The 18,260-nt window shown below is 42.8% G+C and overlaps 1 long non-coding RNA gene across 1 annotated transcript; it reads right to left on the bottom strand.

The window, feature by feature from the left end:
* Positions 1 to 292: 292 nt before the first annotated feature.
* On the bottom strand, positions 293 to 18,029 carry LOC144311774 (uncharacterized). The gene is made up of 3 exons (XR_013377296.1): positions 17,898 to 18,029; positions 985 to 1,099; positions 293 to 431 (listed from the first exon to the last, which is right to left on the bottom strand). It is a non-coding gene; the product is annotated as an uncharacterized LOC144311774 (long non-coding RNA).
* Positions 18,030 to 18,260: the final 231 nt, after the last annotated feature.

Below are 18,260 nucleotides of genomic sequence, written 5' to 3'. Positions count from 1 at the left end.
CATTCAGCCCAGGATCCCTGGGTTTCCAGTTCCTGGCTGTGCTCCTGCACTTTATTATCCACCATCTGTATTCGGTCTTGGAATCTTGGCGGTTAAAAAATCCAACAAACTGTGTTATTCACTCAATATGTAACTTGTTTATCATACTTCCTTAGATTTGTGAGTTAATGTAGCTTATAGTTACTATATTTCTTTATAGGTATTCATTTTATCTTTCAAGTGTGTTCAGTTCTTCAAGAAAAAATAGATTTTTAATTTATTTTTTAAAGATTATTTATTTATTCATGAGAGACACACAGAGATAGGCAGAGACACAGGCAGAGGGAGACGCAGACTCCATGCAGGAAGCCCAATGCAGGACTCGATCCCCGGACCCTGGGATCACACCCTGAGCAGAAGGCAGACTCTCAACTGCTGAGCCACTCAGGTACCTGAAAAACAGATTTTTTCAACAGTTACAACAAATGTTAATCTTTTCCCCCCAAGAAACATCTTAAACTCAGATTAACAAACATGGTAAAAATTTTCATCTGATGTAGATTTTAAAGAAATAGTCTGATATCTTCTCTGAATTGTTATTATGAAATGAAATTGTCCTCCAATGTTCTTAGAGGGAGAGAGTTGCTTTTGGGACCTCTAAAGATTTTCTTTTTTTTTTTTTTTTTAAGATTTATTTATTTATTAATGAGAGACACAGACTGAGAGAGAGAGGCAGAGACATAGGTGGAGAAAGAAGCAGGCTCCTCACAGGGAGCCCGATGGGGGACTTGATCCCAGATCCCAGGATCATGATCTGAGCCGAAGGCAGGTGCTCAACCACTGAGTCATCCAGGCGTCCCTAAAGATTTTCTCCTTATTGATGATAGGTACAAAGGTCAGTCTTCTATATGGCAGTTGGGTATAAGGTTTTAAAATATGTAATATTGAAGAACATTTATTTGTCCTAAAGCCCTATAACGATAATCCTATAACTTTAAAACTAACCTTAAATCGCCAGCTTGTAATCAAGACGAAATTCTCTGCCCAGAAGGCAATATTAAACCACCTTTCATTCTGTGATCCCAGACTTCTCCGTTGCATTGTGATTCAATCCATGTTACTATGATAATGTATTTAAAGATTTTAGAAGAGAGAAAAACAGGAGAAAGCGTTATAAAATGATTAATAACTTCTTGGTCTCCCTGACTACACAACTCGTAGTGCTAATCCCCTGACTACAAGAATACTTGTTGTAGAAAATGATTTTATTGACACCTGCATAATGTCCAGGGAGGTAGACTGGCCTCCTGTGTTTCTACAGAGGGCCAACACTAGCGCTAGGTGTCAGGTTATACATGGTGCACGTTTCACACTCGGTCAAGGAATGCTCACTTCTCCTCCCTCTGTCCCTCCCTTCATCCTCTCCCATCTTCCTTGTCTTCCCTGAGTTCTTCCTTTTTCTTACCCTCCCACTTTTTACTACAAAATATGATTTTATTAAACCCCTTTGAGGTCCTCAACTTAAGTAAGTTAAATGCTGTCCTCATAATTTTGCCTACCATCTGCCACTGATCACAGAAAACTTTATGAAAAAGCATATTTGTGTCTATGCTAAAAACTAAACCTATAAAAAGGTATACTCTGAAAATCCCAAGTCCTTCTCCATGCTCTCAGCTCTCTCAAGATCACTTACCAAAAGCACCATTATTAACCTTTGTATATATGTATTTATATATAGGTATATGTATACACATGCAAAGGTTAGATATATATATATTTGTGTTATATATGTAAGGATAGATTTCATTTGTGTATTTATATATTATATACATATATTATATAGAGAGAGAGATGTGGATTTATATATATGTGTGTTTAAGGATAAATGTATATTTTAAAATTTATAATTATTAGTATATGGGATTGGTGTTTTTACCTGAAACTTTAGATTTCTTTGCATTATTCATAATTGCTACCTAGTATCATTGTATGGGGGAACATACCCTAGTACAGGTTGCTACTCTTTTTTTCATCGAGTTATTTCCTGTTTATAAAATCACTTATGTCCATTACTGAAAATTTGGAAAATACACGCTAGAGTAATGAAGGAAATGAAATTCATCTTCCATGATGTGCTTTGGGACTACCTGGCAGGGCTGCCCATGAAAAACTGTCTCCAAGGAGACCAACTGTCCAGCCATGGAGAGAGAATTCTTATTGAGAGCTCTTCTCAAGGGCTCAGATGGGCCTCTGAAATGACACTGTTCCTCTGAAATCAGTACAGACTATATAAGTGATGAACGTCAAAATATTTTTTTAAAAGGCTTATCAGGGGCAATTATTCTTTTGACTTAATCAGTAATTAATCTCCTTTGGGGTACAGGAGGTGTTAGCCTTGAAGAGGGAAGTATATGGAGGAGGGATCATGAGTTGATCAAAGAAATTCAGTGTGCTATGAAATGAATGTGTCTGGTCTTTGTCCCTGGTTGCTGACACAGCTTCAGAAACTCTTCAGTTTTCTGAGTCATAGGAGTATCCTTATTACGCTCATGACCTGACTGTACTGGAGATGGGCCCCAGAGAGGATCATTGATACAGTCCAATCACCCGGAAGATCAAGCGGGTCATTAGAAGGTTGGAAGTCCTCCAGGAGATTGAGCTCAATCTCATGATCAATGATTTCACCAATCTTGCCTACGTAACGAAATCCTAATAAAAACTCCACACACTGAGGCTCTGTGCTCACATCCCTTCCAAACAACAGGCCCTAAAATCAAGTGTACATAAGCTTTGCCTTATTCGTGGAATGCGTAATATGGGTGTTTTACTAAATTTCTGCAATGACACAATCTTTGTGTGACTAACTACACAAAATTATACTTCCTGTTAGTGTTGCTAAGGGAACCAGCAGAGCTGGTTTCTAATCCTCTGCTATTAACAAGGCTTGGGATCTGTGGAGTTATTTAATTTGCCTATGTCTTCTTTTTCTCATTCAAAATAAAGGGAGTTGACACAGTGAAAGGGAAGAACCAGAAGTGGGAAAAGTGCTTTGAAATGTTCCCAAGCGCTATGATCTTCATCTTCAGTATTCAGATTACTCTAGTATTGATTCATTGCAGTGTATTGAAGGTCTCTAGGATTTGTATTTATGTTGATTTCTTTCTGAGTTTACACATAGCTAAGGTAAGTGAGTGCTTCCTTACTCTTTGCTAATTTGCTCTGGAATTCCTTTTTTTTTTTTTTTTTAATTTTTATTTATTTATGATAGTCACAGAGAGAGAGAGAGAGGCAGAGACACAGGCAGAGGGAGAAGCAGGCTCCATGCACCGGGAGCCTGACGTGGGATTCGATCCCGGGTCTCCAGGATCGCGCCCTGGGCCAAAGGCAGGCGCTAAACCACTGCGCCACCCAGGGATCCCTGGAATTCCTTTTTAAATTTTATCTTAATGTTCGAAACACAGCTGTGAGTTAGTACTCTGATGCTTCTCATTTTATGGATGAGGAAAATGAGGAAGTTTAGCAAGGAGAGAATGAAGCTACTCATGGCTATCTAATTAGTAAGTAATGGGAACCAGTGCAATCTGCCTTCAGAACAGTTGACCTTGGCCACCATCCTCCCCACTTCCTAAAATAGACTGCATCACACCAGATCCCCATTCCTATAACATAGTCAAGGAAGAAATGGAAAACAGGCTGATTGTCAATCATTCTGCTCTTACATTCTTTGCTTTCCATATTTGTCTCCAGTAATAATATATTTTTTTTTCAATAAGGTCATTACTCTGCTTTGCTCAAGCACTTGGATGCTTCTTTTTAAGGAACATAGTTAACCATTTTGACTATAAGTTGCCTTTTCTTCAAAGTATCAAAATTATCCCTGACTGCATTCATTATTATTTTATTGCATTGGTGATATCATGGTTAATTATGTCCTCTTTCTAAATTCTTCTGCCTTGGTTACTCTGTTATTTTCATGCAGTGGACTGTGTTGAATAGAAATTCTATCACCTGCTTAGTAAGTAATTCATATGCTAGCAGCAAAATACAATCTATAAATCCTATAACTATGCTATCTTAGAGATTGCCCTTGATTTGTGAAGGATATTACATGGGCTGAAATTGTTTGACATAAATATTTTTTAGCTCGTATGCCAATGTGCTTTCAACTGTAATAGACCAATTTCAAGAAAGCCTTATATTTTCTATATGCTGGCTGACCACACAGCATGCTGGGGAGAGGAACCATAGTGTGCTATTGAGGAGATAGCAGGAGATCCACATTCATATACATAATGTTTGCATTATCCCACAATGGTATCATTTGCAATAATAGAATCCTTTCTTTTCTCTTGGTCCCTGGACCTTCCCACCCCAATTATCTGATATGGGAAAACAGTAAAAAGTTGCTAAGCTTATGAAGACAAGCAGTTTACAGTTTCCTGTGTCAGCTCAGAAAATTCAAGTTTCTCTATAAAGAGACCCACAAATGCCAGAAGTTTGCAACAGTAGAATTTAATTTTCACTGATGTGACAGTCCCATGTGTATGGACTGGGTGACTTTTGGTGCAGTGACTAAAGATGGAGCTCATTCTCTTTTCTGGCTCCATGCTCTCCCAGGGCCTTAGTGTCCTTCATTTCTAGCTGATAGAGAACGCTAGCATTCTAAAGAATATCAAATTTTGTTTCAATGTCAATAGGAGCTGAATCAAGCAGATGACCTGGACGGAAAAGAATGAAGGCAAGGGATGTTGGTTATATGATATGAATATTCAGTGTCATCAGGCTCTGGTGGCCTGGTGTGTCCATCTTCACAGCAGGGCTATCTGCAGGAAGGTGAATCTCCATACAAACAGTAATGGATGAACATTGCCAACTCTGAGACTCTTTTTCTTGAGCTTCCAATGTGAACCAGCTCCTTCTGACTCATCCTTTTTTTTTTTTTTTTTTGTAAGATTATTTACTTATTTGAGAGAGAGAGAGAGAGGGAGAGCAGAAGCACAGAGGGGAGCAGCAGGCAGAGGGAGAAGCAGACTCCCCACTGTGCAAGGATCTCAACATGGGGCTGGATCCCAGGACCGCAACATCATGACCTGAGCTGAAGGCAGATGCTAACTGACTAAGCCACCCAGGCATCCCTGACACATCCATTCTTTCCTAAGAAGGCCCACCCTACCTGGGAAGATTCAGGTTAGAATTGTTGGCATCAGTTGAGAGCAAATGCTTGCACCATGCCTGCCCTTCCCTCCATTGTAACTACCCCTGCACTGTGCTCACTCTGAGTACCTACATGGATACACCCTCTTGGCCTAATGAGCTTCATACTAAAAGAATTCTAAAGAATGCAGAGGAGATAGAAACATCAGCCACCTTCGATGGCATTTACGTTGTGTTAGGAAATGCTGTAAATGTTATGGATTCACAATATTTATAAATGTGTCTCATGAGCCTATTTAGCTCTGGGTCATTAAGATTCCCATCTCCAGGACCACACCCTGAGCCTCCATGATTATGTCAGGATGTATATGTTCCCATCAATCAGGCTCCGGTCAGTGATCTCTTTTCCATGAACCTATATATTCCTACTGAGATCCAGAGGATCTGCTGTTGTACACTCACTCCCACCCCCACCAAGTGACTACATGAGACATTCACTGATTATTAGCTGTCATCATGAATGATGATTTATTATAACATTTAGTAAGATATTCTATGCAAAAAAACCCCACCATTCTATAAATGCTACTAATAGGAAATTAGGCAGTTTTGTGGGAAATGATTGGGTTAAAGACAGTCATTTTCCATAAAGTGAGAGCATGGCATTTATAAAATTATGGAAAAAAATATATTGGTCTCTGCCTGTGGTTCTTGGCATAGAGCTCATCATAAGTGATGAGAGCACTATGAGCATCTTTGATTCCAATCTTTGGTCTTTGACTAAGGGTCCTGACAGAGTTCCTAAATCCCTCAGGATTTCCTGGGGGCAGAAGTATCTTGGTTCTAACAAGGTGACTCTGGATGGGCTCTGGGATTGGGCTGATCACCAAGAAAGACCAAGCCATGATGAGAAGCTTGGAATTTTCAACTCCCACACTCTTCATCCTCCAGAGAGGGGAGAGGGACTGGAAATGGAGTTGATGATCTGTTATGCCTATGTGAGGAAGCCACCATCAAAATCCCAAGAGTATGAAGTTTGGAGAGCTTCTGGTAAGTGACCACTTGGGGGTGTGGGGAGAATGTGTGCTCACAGAGAGCATGGAGGCCTTACATCCTCTCCCCCACATACCTTGCCCTCTGCATCTCTTCCTTCTGGACATTCATCTCTAGCCTTTGTCACATCCTTTTGTAATAAACTGGTAAACATTAAGTAAATAGTTTTCCTCAGTTGTGTGAGCTGCTCTAGCAAAGTAATTGAACCTGGGGAGGTGGTGTTGGGAACCTCAAATATACAGCTGTTTGGTCAGAAACATAGATGACAAACTACACTTGCAATCTTTGTCTGACAAAGGAGGAAAGAGGGCAGTCTTGTGGAACTAGCCCTTCACTGTGAGATGTGACACCATCCCTAGCTACACAGAATTGTATCTATTGAATTAAAGTGTGGGACTCCCAGCTGGTGTCACAGATTGCTTGGTGTGGCAGGCAGAAGTGCTCTGAGTGTAGTGGCCATGTGGGTGTACAGGACATGCCAGGGGAGAAGTAGGCTTTCCCTAAACAGCACTGAGCACAATTTAGGATGACCTAAGAGAATAGATGGCATCCTGGATTGTGTATTTTAAGAAAAAAAAAGAAAAAAGAAAAGACCAGCTGTCCCATCAGTTTTAGCTCAGACTCAGCATCTCCTCAGTACCTGAAATCCTCTGGTCTGCTGGGCTCAGGCCCAGCTGCTCAAACTGTGAAAGTGTAAGGGTTGGGTAGAGCAGATAACCATCAGCCAATCTAACTAGCCCACCAGAGAAAAGGGCTTGAGGTCACAGGCAGAACCACGTTGAAGACCAAAGTTCAGGGCACGTGGGTGGCTCAGGGGTTGAGCTTCTGCCTTTGGTTCAGGTCATGACCCCCGGGTCCTGGGATTGAGTTCCACATTAGGCTCCGCGCAGGGGCCTGCTTCTCCCTCTGTCTATGTCTCTGCCTCTCTCTGTGTGTCTCTCATGAATAAATCAAATCTTAAAACAAAAAAGAAAAAGAAAAAAAAAAAACAAAGATTTGTAGAGAAAGAGCATGATGCTGTCGCAAATGGCTTGAGTTCATTCGGACAGTCAAGGGTTGGCTGGTCCCTCTGGTAAATATGGGGATCTTCTAGTGATGGGAGAAAGGTAGTGTTTAAACATACCTTCCTGGGGTACCAAATATGAGGTGGCTTAGTGGTTGAACGTCTGCCTTTGGCTTGGGTGGTGATCCCGGGGTCCTGGGATCGAGTTCTGCATAGGGCTCCCTGCAGATAGGGTGTTTTTCCTTCTGCCTAAGTCTCTGCCTCTCTCTGTGGGTGTCTCATGAATAAATAAGTAAAATATTTTTAAAAAATAAAAATAAAAAATAAACATACCTTCCCCAGTAATGTTGTTTTTAGAGAGTAGGTTACAATGACAGCAAATATTCAACCAAAGTTTGCCAAAGGTATCAACATTTTTTATCAAGCAGTCATAGAAACATCAGACCTTTCCTGTAAGTTCAGCAAAGGCCTACTCTGTTTCCAAGCACTCTCTAGGCATCTTGTGCTAATTGTTCTGAGGCAGAGGCAGCAATATTCTGAAGGTAGGATCGGCCAACTTTATGCTCATATCAGGTGCAGTCATCCTTCACTGACCAGCAGGAATTCAGATTTCCAGCCCTATTCTGAACATAGTAGGCTAGAGGGCCTGCCTACTGTTTATATTTGTTCTTCATGTATAGGCAGGACCTGGAGAAACTTTTTAGACCACCAAATGTTTTCAGCACCACCTATTTATCAGTAGAGAAATTATTCCTGATATCCTTTCTTCCAATTATCAAATCCTTTGAATATGATTTTTTTTTTTTTTTTGGAGACAGAAAGAGAGAGAAAGTGTATGCACTGGTGGCTGGGAGGGGCAGAGGGAGAGGGAGAGAGAGAATCTCAAGCAGGATCTATGCTCTCTGCAGAGCCCAGTGCAGGGCTCAATCTCATGACCCTAAGTTCATGACCTGAGCTGAAATCAAGAGTTGGAAACATAATCAACTGAGCCACCCATGCACCTCTTGAATATGATTTCTATAGCTATCTTGGAAATACCTAAGCAAGCACCTATAGTCACCATCAATTGTGATCAGATTGTGGGCTTTCTCAAGGCAGGTGATTTAATTTGTTTCATGCATTGGTCTATCCCCAGTTCCTAGAATAGTGTCTAAGTGATTTTATGCAATCCACATTTGATATTTGAATGAATGAGTGAATGTTAATTATGGTTAGAGTGCTTTGCATGCTAACTAAGTTAAATCTTCACATCCAGATGAAAGCTAATTTGCATACACACATCACATATTTATGCTAAAGAATTTTAAAGTAGTTACCACAATGACAATATAGCAGCAGCACTGTTCAGGAATGGCCTCAACATAAATGGGTAGTGATATGATAGTAGAGATGAGAAGAAAAGCTCCCTGACTCTGCACAGGCATTAGAATTTTATTTATATGCTTTATATCTAGATTATCACTCACTGCTTCTCAGACATGGAGACATTTTTATAATACTGTGTTTAATACCTGTACGTAGTTCCTGCAGGAACCCTTGAGCGATTCTAAGAATGGATCTTCCCCAATCCAATCCCTATTTCTGACTAATCTCTTAAACCTTCAATTATCTGGGATGCCTGGGTAGCTCAGCAGTTGAGCGTATGTTTTCAGCTCAGGCTGTGATCCTGGGGTCTGGGATCGAGTCCTGCGTCGGGATCCCTGTGAGGAGCCCGCTTCTCCTTCTGTCTATGGCTCTGCCTCTTTCTCTCTCTGTGTCTCTCATGAAAAAATAAAATCTTAAACAAAAAAACACCTTCAATTATCCACGTGTGTTCATATTCAGCAAAAAGTTGATAACCATTACTTCTGATATTGTTAGTTCTTCAAAAGTATAACTTACAACTATTTTTAACACAAATGTACTGTATTCCTTGTATCCTGTGTTTGGGCAAAAGCTCTTCAAAATCATCTGAAAAAAAAGGTGTGCTTATCACATGCATTTTGGTTGATTGACACTTCTCCACCTACGCTTGCTCGTAATTATTTTGAGAATCTGTCAAAAAGAGCATTTCTCTTCCACATGCTTAATCTCTCTGTTTGCAACTGAAAAGCTGATTCCACTATTCCATGTATTCCAGAACCATCTATCTCATTTTATTTTAACAAGATGCATGCTAATTAAGCAGGAACAGGGCCAGACCGAAAATGCACAGCAGCTTAACCAAAGTGTCGCCAGAGAGAGGCTCCCCCAAGGGAACAGCACCATACATCCCAAGTAAAGAGATGGGCTCCATCATAGTGAGCACCTGACAATCCTGTTCTGATGTCTCCAACCCCAGATCTCTCCATCTCTCACCAGAAGCCCCCAATGGGTAAAATGTGTTAGATATGTGCCGACATAATGGTGAGTATTGCTTTTGTTCATCCATCTGTCTATTCATAAGACAAGCACTTTTGAGCACCCATTTTGAGCACTGCTATGAACCAGCCACTCTGAATCAAAAATAAATAAAACCCAGTTATAGCCCTGAAAAAACACAAGGTATAGTATGGGGGAAGCACATATACAGTGTGTGGTGACAGAGGTATCCATAGGGAATTATGAGACCAGTGAGGTGAGCCACAAAACCAGCTTGAGGAGGCAGGGAAAGATGCCCAGAGGCAATAAAAGTGGTACTTTCCGAAGTTATAATGTTTTTTATTTCATGGAGATGACACTAATGAGGGGACTGTCAGGCAACAGGAGAGGTAAGTTGAGTAAATATTTCAGAGAGATGGGGAATTGGGATGACTCTTATATCACAATATTTGAGTGGTGTGTCTTCAGCACAGAAATAATTCTTTTGAACTCATATAGATCCACAAGAATTGTAGATTCTCTGTTAAAGGAATAGAAATTTCTCAGCATGAGGTGTTGTTTTTTTTTTTTTTTTTTTTTTTTTTTTTTTTTTTTTAATCTCAAAGCTGAGCTGGGTCCACAGTAGTACTGAGCTCTTCCCTTCCCAGCTTGGTAACCAGCAGGCATTTTATTTTATTTGCTCCTTTCTGTCTGGCTTGCTGGGACCAGACAGCAGTCTGCTATTGCGATTGTTCTTTTCCAGAGAAGCCCGTGACAACATGCCCTCTGATGGAGAACCAAGGGTGATAATGGCAAACACACCCCAGGTCAGCCCGTGAGCAGCACAGACTGGGGAAGACCATGGTCATGGCATCTTTCAACACCATAGTGCTGCCCCTGAGCTGGGTGCACGCCAGGATTTACACGTTGGCACTACTTGTAGAGAGATTCACTCCTTAAAATTTGTGTTGTTTTTATTGTTTTCTGGGGAAAAAAGTAGTTGTGGTAGGGTTACCATTTTAATCCTAAATTGTGTGTTCCTCTGAGGATGCAGGCATGTCAGATAGATCTAAGAGGCTGGTGACCAGGCATCTGGGTGGCTGAGTCAGTTAAGCATCCAACTCCCAATTGTGGCTCAGGTCATGGTCTCAGGATTGTGAGATGGAGTCCTGCATCAGGCTCTGCATTGACTATACAGCTTGCTTAAGATTCTCTCCCTCGGGGGGCATCTGCGTGGCTCAGTGGTTGAGCCTCTGCCTTTGGCTCAGGTTGTAATCCTGGGGTCCTGTGATTGAGTCCCACATTGGGCTCCCCGAAGGGAGCTTGATTCTCTCTCTGCCTATGTCTCTGCCTCTCTCTGTGTGTCTCTTATGAATAAATAAAATCTTCAAAAAATTAAAGATTCCCTCTGCCTTTACCTTCCTAAACAAATTAATTAATTAATGGCTGGTGATTGGGGCCCCAAAGGGCTTTATTAACGTGATGCATAAAGAAATTGCTTGAGAAAATGAATTACTTTAAGACACTTGAGGGCAAAGGTATTGGAGTTTATGATGGAAGGAAGCATGAGAGTGAAGGATGATTTTGTAAATAGTATAATCTTTGATAAGAAGAATCTCAGGACAAGACAGCTACCAAAATAAAATGTGTGACTTGGAAACAACAAAAACAAACAACCCCATTAAAAGAATGGGCACAGGAATCGAGCAGACATTTCTCTGAAGATACACAGATGGTCAAAAAAAACCACGAAAAGATGCTCAATGTCACTCAACACTAGGAAGATACAAATCAAAACCACCATGAGATAGCACCTCACACCCATCACAATGCCTACTATTGAAAAGGCAGAAAAGAAGTATTGGCAAGGATTGGAACATTTGTGTACTGTTGGACTGTAAAATGGTGCAGCTGCTATAGAACATAGTAGGGTGGTCCCTCAAAAAATTAAACATAGAATTACCATATGATCCAACAATTTCATTTCTGGATATGTACTCAACGAATTGAAAGCTGGATCTCAGAAAGATATTTGAGCACTCAGGTTCATAGTATTATTCACAATAGCCACAAGATGGAAACAGCTCAGATGTCCATCAATGATGAGTGGATAAACCGATTGTATACATACAAGCAAAGGAATATTATTCAGCCTTAAGAAGAAGAAAATTCTGACACAGGCTACAACATGGATGAACCTAGAAGACAGGACAATAAGTGAAATAAGCTAGACACAAGAGGACAAGTACTGTATTCCACGTATGAGGTACCTAGGATAAGCACATTTATGGAAACAGGAGGTAGAAGGGTGGCTGCCAAGGGCTGGATGGAGTGGGAGAATGCAGTTACTGTTTGATCAGGACAGTGTTGCATTTTCCAAATGTTTCAGGTGGTACATTTTATGTTATGTGTATTTATGTGAGTAAAGATTAAAAATAAAATTTTTGAAAGGTGGGGGAAGAGAAAGAAAGCATAGTAAATGCATATATGTAGTGAGTGAAACATGAAGTATCCACAGTGATTGGGGAGCCATGGGCAGGACACACCACACTGATTCGGATCCCAGCAAGGAACCAGCAGACCCTAGATCATGTGGCTATTAGGTGAGTATATCAGGTATGCAGAAAACTTTGTTTTCGTAAAATCAAGTACATTTGCCTTCTAGGACTATCACCTCCCACATGGCTGCCCTAGCCCCAACCCAGGAGGGAAATTCAGTCTCAGTGATTACTGCTGCTCCACCCATGCCTATCCTCCACCCATGCCTATCCTTGGGGCCCGCAGGTTTACCTAGCCCTGTCATTTCTCTGGCCACCCCCCAGGCCACACTGAAGAGATTGCGAGATTGCAGGAGCCCTGCCCCACCCTTGGTCTGCCCTACATGATCCTTTCTTATCCAGAGGCTCTGCCACTGCCCAGCCAGGCTCCAAGAGGCAGAGTTTCTGGCAAAAGTGGGAGTCCCATAACTGAATCTGATTTCCCCTGAGGATTATTCCTTCTCCCCAGAGGCCTTGTCCCCTTGTAGACACATTGCCAGAGGACCTGGAAAATATCCCCATAGATCAAGGAGCCTGCAGATCTCCCTGTCTATTCCTTGTTATTTTGCTTTTCAGAAGCATTTTTGGATCAGGCTGCTCTTGGCTTTCCAAAGCGCTCAAGTCTCTGAGGCAAGAAATTCCAAAGCCTGGTTGCTTACTTGGTAAGGGGAGAATGGGGCAGGTGTAGGGAAAACAGTTGGGCTTCCCAGAGAGTCAAGATTTCATGTCACAGGAGGAAGGAGCGATAATTCAGTTCTTAAGCAATGTTGAGGACCCCTCCCCTTTTTTCCTAGGATCTTCCCCCAAGGGGAAGCTCAGTCGACTTCAGAGATATGGCAGGAGAAATTGCCTTGTCAACAGGATTACTTCGAATCTACCACTGATGGTTCATTCAATATGGTTAGGATACCTCCTGTGTTTCAGGATATAGACTTACTTCTAAGCAAATAACCTTATAAAATGGAAACTCCTTGTGCTAAAGGACCACTTCACCGAAGCCTTCCCCAGAGATACCATCACTAGAGGATAAGAAGTCTCCTCCATTAGTGAACAGGAATGGCTCCAGTGCTGCCCAGCTGCTGGCTGTGCCTTTATTGGTGACTGTTTTTAGATATTCAGTATCTTGCCAAAGAAAATCTGAACCTCAAGAGTACCTATCCCTGTCCCTTTTGAATCTGTCAGCACTAAAGAAGTATTTGATGAGTGAAGTGAATGAAGGTCCTTAGGGTTCATGCATTTGTAATTCTATTCAGGCTCCTTATCCTACCTTTCCAGACAGTTTCCCAGAGCGAAAAGAGCCTCTCTGCCTGAAGGGATCATTAACTCTCTCCTTTGATCTGATTTTCCCTCCGGAATGCACAGTGCTAAGGACAAAATCAACCAGCCCCCGGCTTGAATGTGACATGGATCCTTTCCGCGCTGGCTGCCTGGCAGACTGTGTTCCCGCTTGGCTCATCTGCAGAGTAAGAGGGTACCTCCCAAGGGCCCCTGTGATCCAGTCATTGGGATTCTGATGCTACAAGGAAGCATTTTGGATGTGCTTAGGAAATCTCAAAATTTTGGACATTTGGTCCACAGGCAGAAACCTGGCAAGTATCTGTCCCCATCCCTTCTAGACAGTCATGAGGCCCCTACACATCTAGATGCCCCTAAGCTGCATCTTCTAGTTTGCCTGCCACCAGCACCTTGATGTTCTCTAGGAGGAAGGAACTGGCTAATAGCAAGTTATGGTTCCATGGTTCAGTACATGAGACAGTCTGTTCTGTTCACACAGAGGAACGGTTTGCCATGCATGCCTAGGACACAGGTGTTCCTCAGAATCTGGTAGTGCCTGCCCTGGGGGAGGCCAGGGCACTTCTGCACAGTGGCCCCGTCTGCTGGTCATGGGGCACTGCTCAAAATGCCATTTCCCCGCGTGCTTGTCTCTGTCTATATGACTCTACACAACTAACATCTAAATCCCTCTGAGTTCCTTGAACTCATAACAACCACTGTGAATCAACCATCTACTATGTGCTGGGCAATTCCTGAACCCTTTCCATGTTCTTAATTCACTTAATCTTTAGAACAACTCTAGGAATGAGTGTTATAATATTGTCTTTTCTATTACATAGAGCTAAGTAACTTGCCCCTTATCTCCCCAATGATGGACATGGGGTTGAATGAGGCCTCTAGATACCAGAGCTCAGGTGCAATGAAGCCCTGCCTTTCCTACCTGTGTTTCTTTGTAAGTTACAATGTATTTAGTCCCATGAGGCAAGTGGAGGAGCATGTAGCACACATTTTTAACCTTTTTAAAAGAGTTATTTATTTATTTATGAGAGAGAGAGAGAGAGAGAGAGAGGCAGAGACACAGGAGGAGGGAGAAGCAGGCTCCATGCACCGGGAGCCCGACGTGGGACTCGATCCCAGGACTCCAGGATCGCACCCTGGGCCAAAGGCAGGCACCAAACCACTGAGCCACCCAGGGATCCCCTAACCGTTTTTTTTTTTTTTTTAATATTTTATTTATTTATTTGACAGAGAGAAAAAGAGAGAGAGAGAGTGCACAAGCAGGGGAAAGGGCAGAGGGAGAAGCGGACTCCCTGCTGAGCAGGGAGCCCAATGTGGGGCTCCATCCCAGCACCCTGGGATCGTGACCTGAGCCGAAGGCAGATGCTTAACCAACTCAGCCACCCAGGCACCCCCATTTTTTACGTTTATGATCAGCAAGCTTTGTCTACCATGGTAAAGATGCTTGAACACTGTGCAGTTCCTAATCAGGTTTTTCCCTTTATCCTCATACCCAGCTCAACCCCTTGGCTTCTACAGCCACTGGTTTTCCCCAGCTTTTAGGGGTGAGCCATGAGATAGACTACAAGACAAAAACTAAACTGAAGAGAAGTAACTGTCTATTTCCAGTTTTTGCCACTACCTAAAGGGACTGCGAGAAGTGATATGTAATGGTCCAGAGCAGCTCTGCCCAGAAAGTCTGCTTTACAGCTTACAGGGAACTGGGTATCATTAGGAATGATCTGCCCTTTCTTTGCAATGACCCATCATTTTGTGACAGCATCCCTATTTTGTGTGGTCGTTTCTCTTCCCATAGTGACACCCTCTTCCCTTGAGATGCCTTGATACTCATAGTGACACCATGACATGGGCTCCCAGGTTCACTTTGTCCATAAAGCCAGGTTAGCCACTCCAGCCTGCTTTCAGGGTTATATGGTGGCCTGCAGGGCACTTATGTGTAGAGGCAACATGTACATGATTAGCTGTGGTCATTCTCCATGCATATGTTACTAATGATCTGTTTTGATTCCAAACAGGTCCTTGAATCCTCATGTAGTCCAGAAAAGATGATCCTTTGCCCTTGGCAGTGACTGGCAGGTCTTTTCAGACACTCGGAACAGCCAAGATTGCATTTTTAAAAGTGCCACTCTATATTTAGCATGCCGAACTATCTAAGGCTCATTCTCCCTTTGTATTAGCACCACCTAAAAAAAGCTCACCTTCACATGCAAGGTCATACAGATCGGACACACATTGATTTCGCTGCCCACGGGACCCAGAATAACTCCGCTATGGGAAATGCCATTCAGGGGGACCAACTGAAGAAAAATGGATGCCAACCCATTCAATTCTGGCAAAGCATGGAGCAAAAGAGAATTTTAGCAAGGTTAGTGCAGAGAGGTCCTGGCTTACGCCGGGGAAGAGGATTCCAAGTAGATGTCAGGCCAGAACCAAGTCTCAGGGTCAGCCTGGCAAAGTGCCCTGGAGCTCCCATTGCAACTTTTCTATCTCCTCTTGTAATCTCTTATTTGTCTTTTATGATTGTCCTCTTCTTATGTTCTCCTCCTTTCTGTCCTCTTTCTCTTCCTTTCTTCCTCCCTCTTTCCCTCCTTCCATTCTTTCATTCCCTTCCTCCATACCGTTCTCATTTATTAAGCTTTACAGTACTTTGTGGACCAGTATTATTACCAAAGGTTATTAGACCAGACATTACTGTGCCCACTGCAAGAGCAGACACAAACAAGGTAATATGGCCCAGTAACAGGGTGCCACAGAGGGAGGAAGGGCACTCAGCTGGCCTCAGAGGTGCCAGGGAAGGCTGTGCTGTGAGGGAGACACCAATATGAGTGACTCCTCACTCCAAAGGATAAAACCGGTCCAGTCTTTTTTTTTTCTCTCTCTTTTTAAGATTTTATTTTTATTTATTTTCAAGAGAGCAAGCTAGTGGGGGGGAGGAGCTGAGTGGGAGGGAGAGAGAGAATCTCCAGCAGGCTTCACACTGAGCGTGGAGCCCAATATGGGGCACGATCTCACAACCCCAATACCATGACTGGAGCTGAAACCAAGAGTTGGATGCTTCACCAAGTGAGCCACCCAGGCACCTCAAAACTGGCCTAGTCTTACATCATCAGATGCAGAGGGGGAACACCTCCCTTACTTCTCCTTCTAAACCCAAAAGGTAAGTAAGAAAGCAATGTTAGAGACACTTATCCTGCCGAGCCCTGTCTCCAGCTAACTTCCAGCTTCCCTTCCACTCCTCACGTTCTGGCCTGTGGTTGGAGAACTTGCCCCTTTCCTTAGAGGTTAAGAGAAAGTCTAGAACTCAAAAATCACAGAATGAAAAATAGTCACACTCCATTATATGAGAAAAAATATTTTAAAATCTATTACCTTCATTTTCAAAGAACGAGAGCTCTGAGGGCTAATGGTGTGCCTCATGGCTGCAATAAGCAAAAACCTGTTTAAAGGGTGAATAGAGATCTCTAGTACTAAGTAAGCTTTTTTTTTTTTTTTTTTTTTTTAAATACAGTGAGGCTTTTAAATAAGAGAGTTTGCCCTTGGCTGCTGTCATGAAAGTTAGAAGATGTCTCAGGGTGTCTGTACACTTAGATCTAGTGTTGATAAGAACCTGGGACCAGAGTCTCCCACATCTTGTGATTCTGCTAGAGAATTACTATGTGGATTATCACACACATAGACAAGAACTTTATTTTCTGAAAACGAAGTGTACTTAGGTCTGAAGGCCCCACTTAATTCTGCTTGTTCAAGGAGATCTTTCAGGTTAGATCTCCAGGGTTTTCAGTTCATCCAGGCTTTAAACTCTATCAAACTCAAGTTCAGATTCTCTGCGATTTCTGTTCTGCCCCAGTATCCCAGGATGGTTTCTACATGAAGGGGCGCCCGGTTTGCGTGCGTTCACCTGGGTCCACTGCCTAGACTTCAATGCTTGATCTTTGCAAGGGGGTCTCTATTCCTACTGCGTGTGCCATGGACCTCCCCAGTCCCACCTGGCCTCAGTGAGATGCCAGCACCTGCTGCTCAGGTCCCTTTCACTGCCATATCTGGCAACGTCTTCTTACCAGCCCCAGGTGCCTTCTAATGCCTAGCCCCTCTCCTGACCTGTGATCTCCACTGGGCATGCAGGAATATCTGCATCTCCCATATGGCAGGGCACAGGGTCTAGGGTGCATGCCATATCAAGCCTTTTCTCTCCACAACCCACCCTGCTGCCACTGTCTGAACCCATGATAAGATTGGGGTTCCTTCTGAGGTGGTTCTCTTCCAAGACTTCTGAATAAGAAATAGGGGGCACTTGCTCCTTACCCATTTTCTGCCACCTCCACTCCATTCACACACCTACCCATACAGACATGAGGGTGGGTCAGGCACTGGGTCTTGAATCTCTTCTACATCCTTTCCAGGCCAGGAAGGGTTTGCATGTCTTCCTTTGAGCAAGGGAAGTTAACGTATTTTATCCCCATCTTCATTACCTATGATTCAGTTTATAAACCTAGACTCCAAGAAGTCTGGCCTCACTAGATTTGCAGATCCCCTTTTCACCTAGAAAAGTTTAGTTTTACCTTTTTGCAACTGTTGTCTCTGAAAAGGGCTTCAATGGCATTTTTCGAAGGCACAAGGCACATTCCTTTGTTCTTGTTTGGATCTTGTCCTTCCTCCTGAAGCAGAGGAGGCTGTCTCAGTCTCAATGTGTGGACAGCCTCAGGGCTGCAAAAGTGCCAAGAATGGAAAATGCTCTCAGATCATATATCAAAATATCTGTCAACTGCCTGCAAGCTCTCTATGTGCTCCCCCTCTATGGCTGGGTGATCCCTTCCTCTTGTCCCTTGACACCTGCTCCATGGCTTCCCAGCCACAGGCAGCCCTCCATTCAAGGGAGAAATGGCTGTGGTGGCAAATGTCCATTCCTGTACTTAGCAGTATTT

This window comes from Canis aureus, chromosome 4 (genome assembly GCF_053574225.1).
Source record: "Canis aureus isolate CA01 chromosome 4, VMU_Caureus_v.1.0, whole genome shotgun sequence".
Lineage (NCBI taxonomy): Eukaryota > Metazoa > Chordata > Mammalia > Carnivora > Canidae > Canis > Canis aureus.
This window is presented reverse-complemented; position numbering and strand designations above follow the sequence as displayed.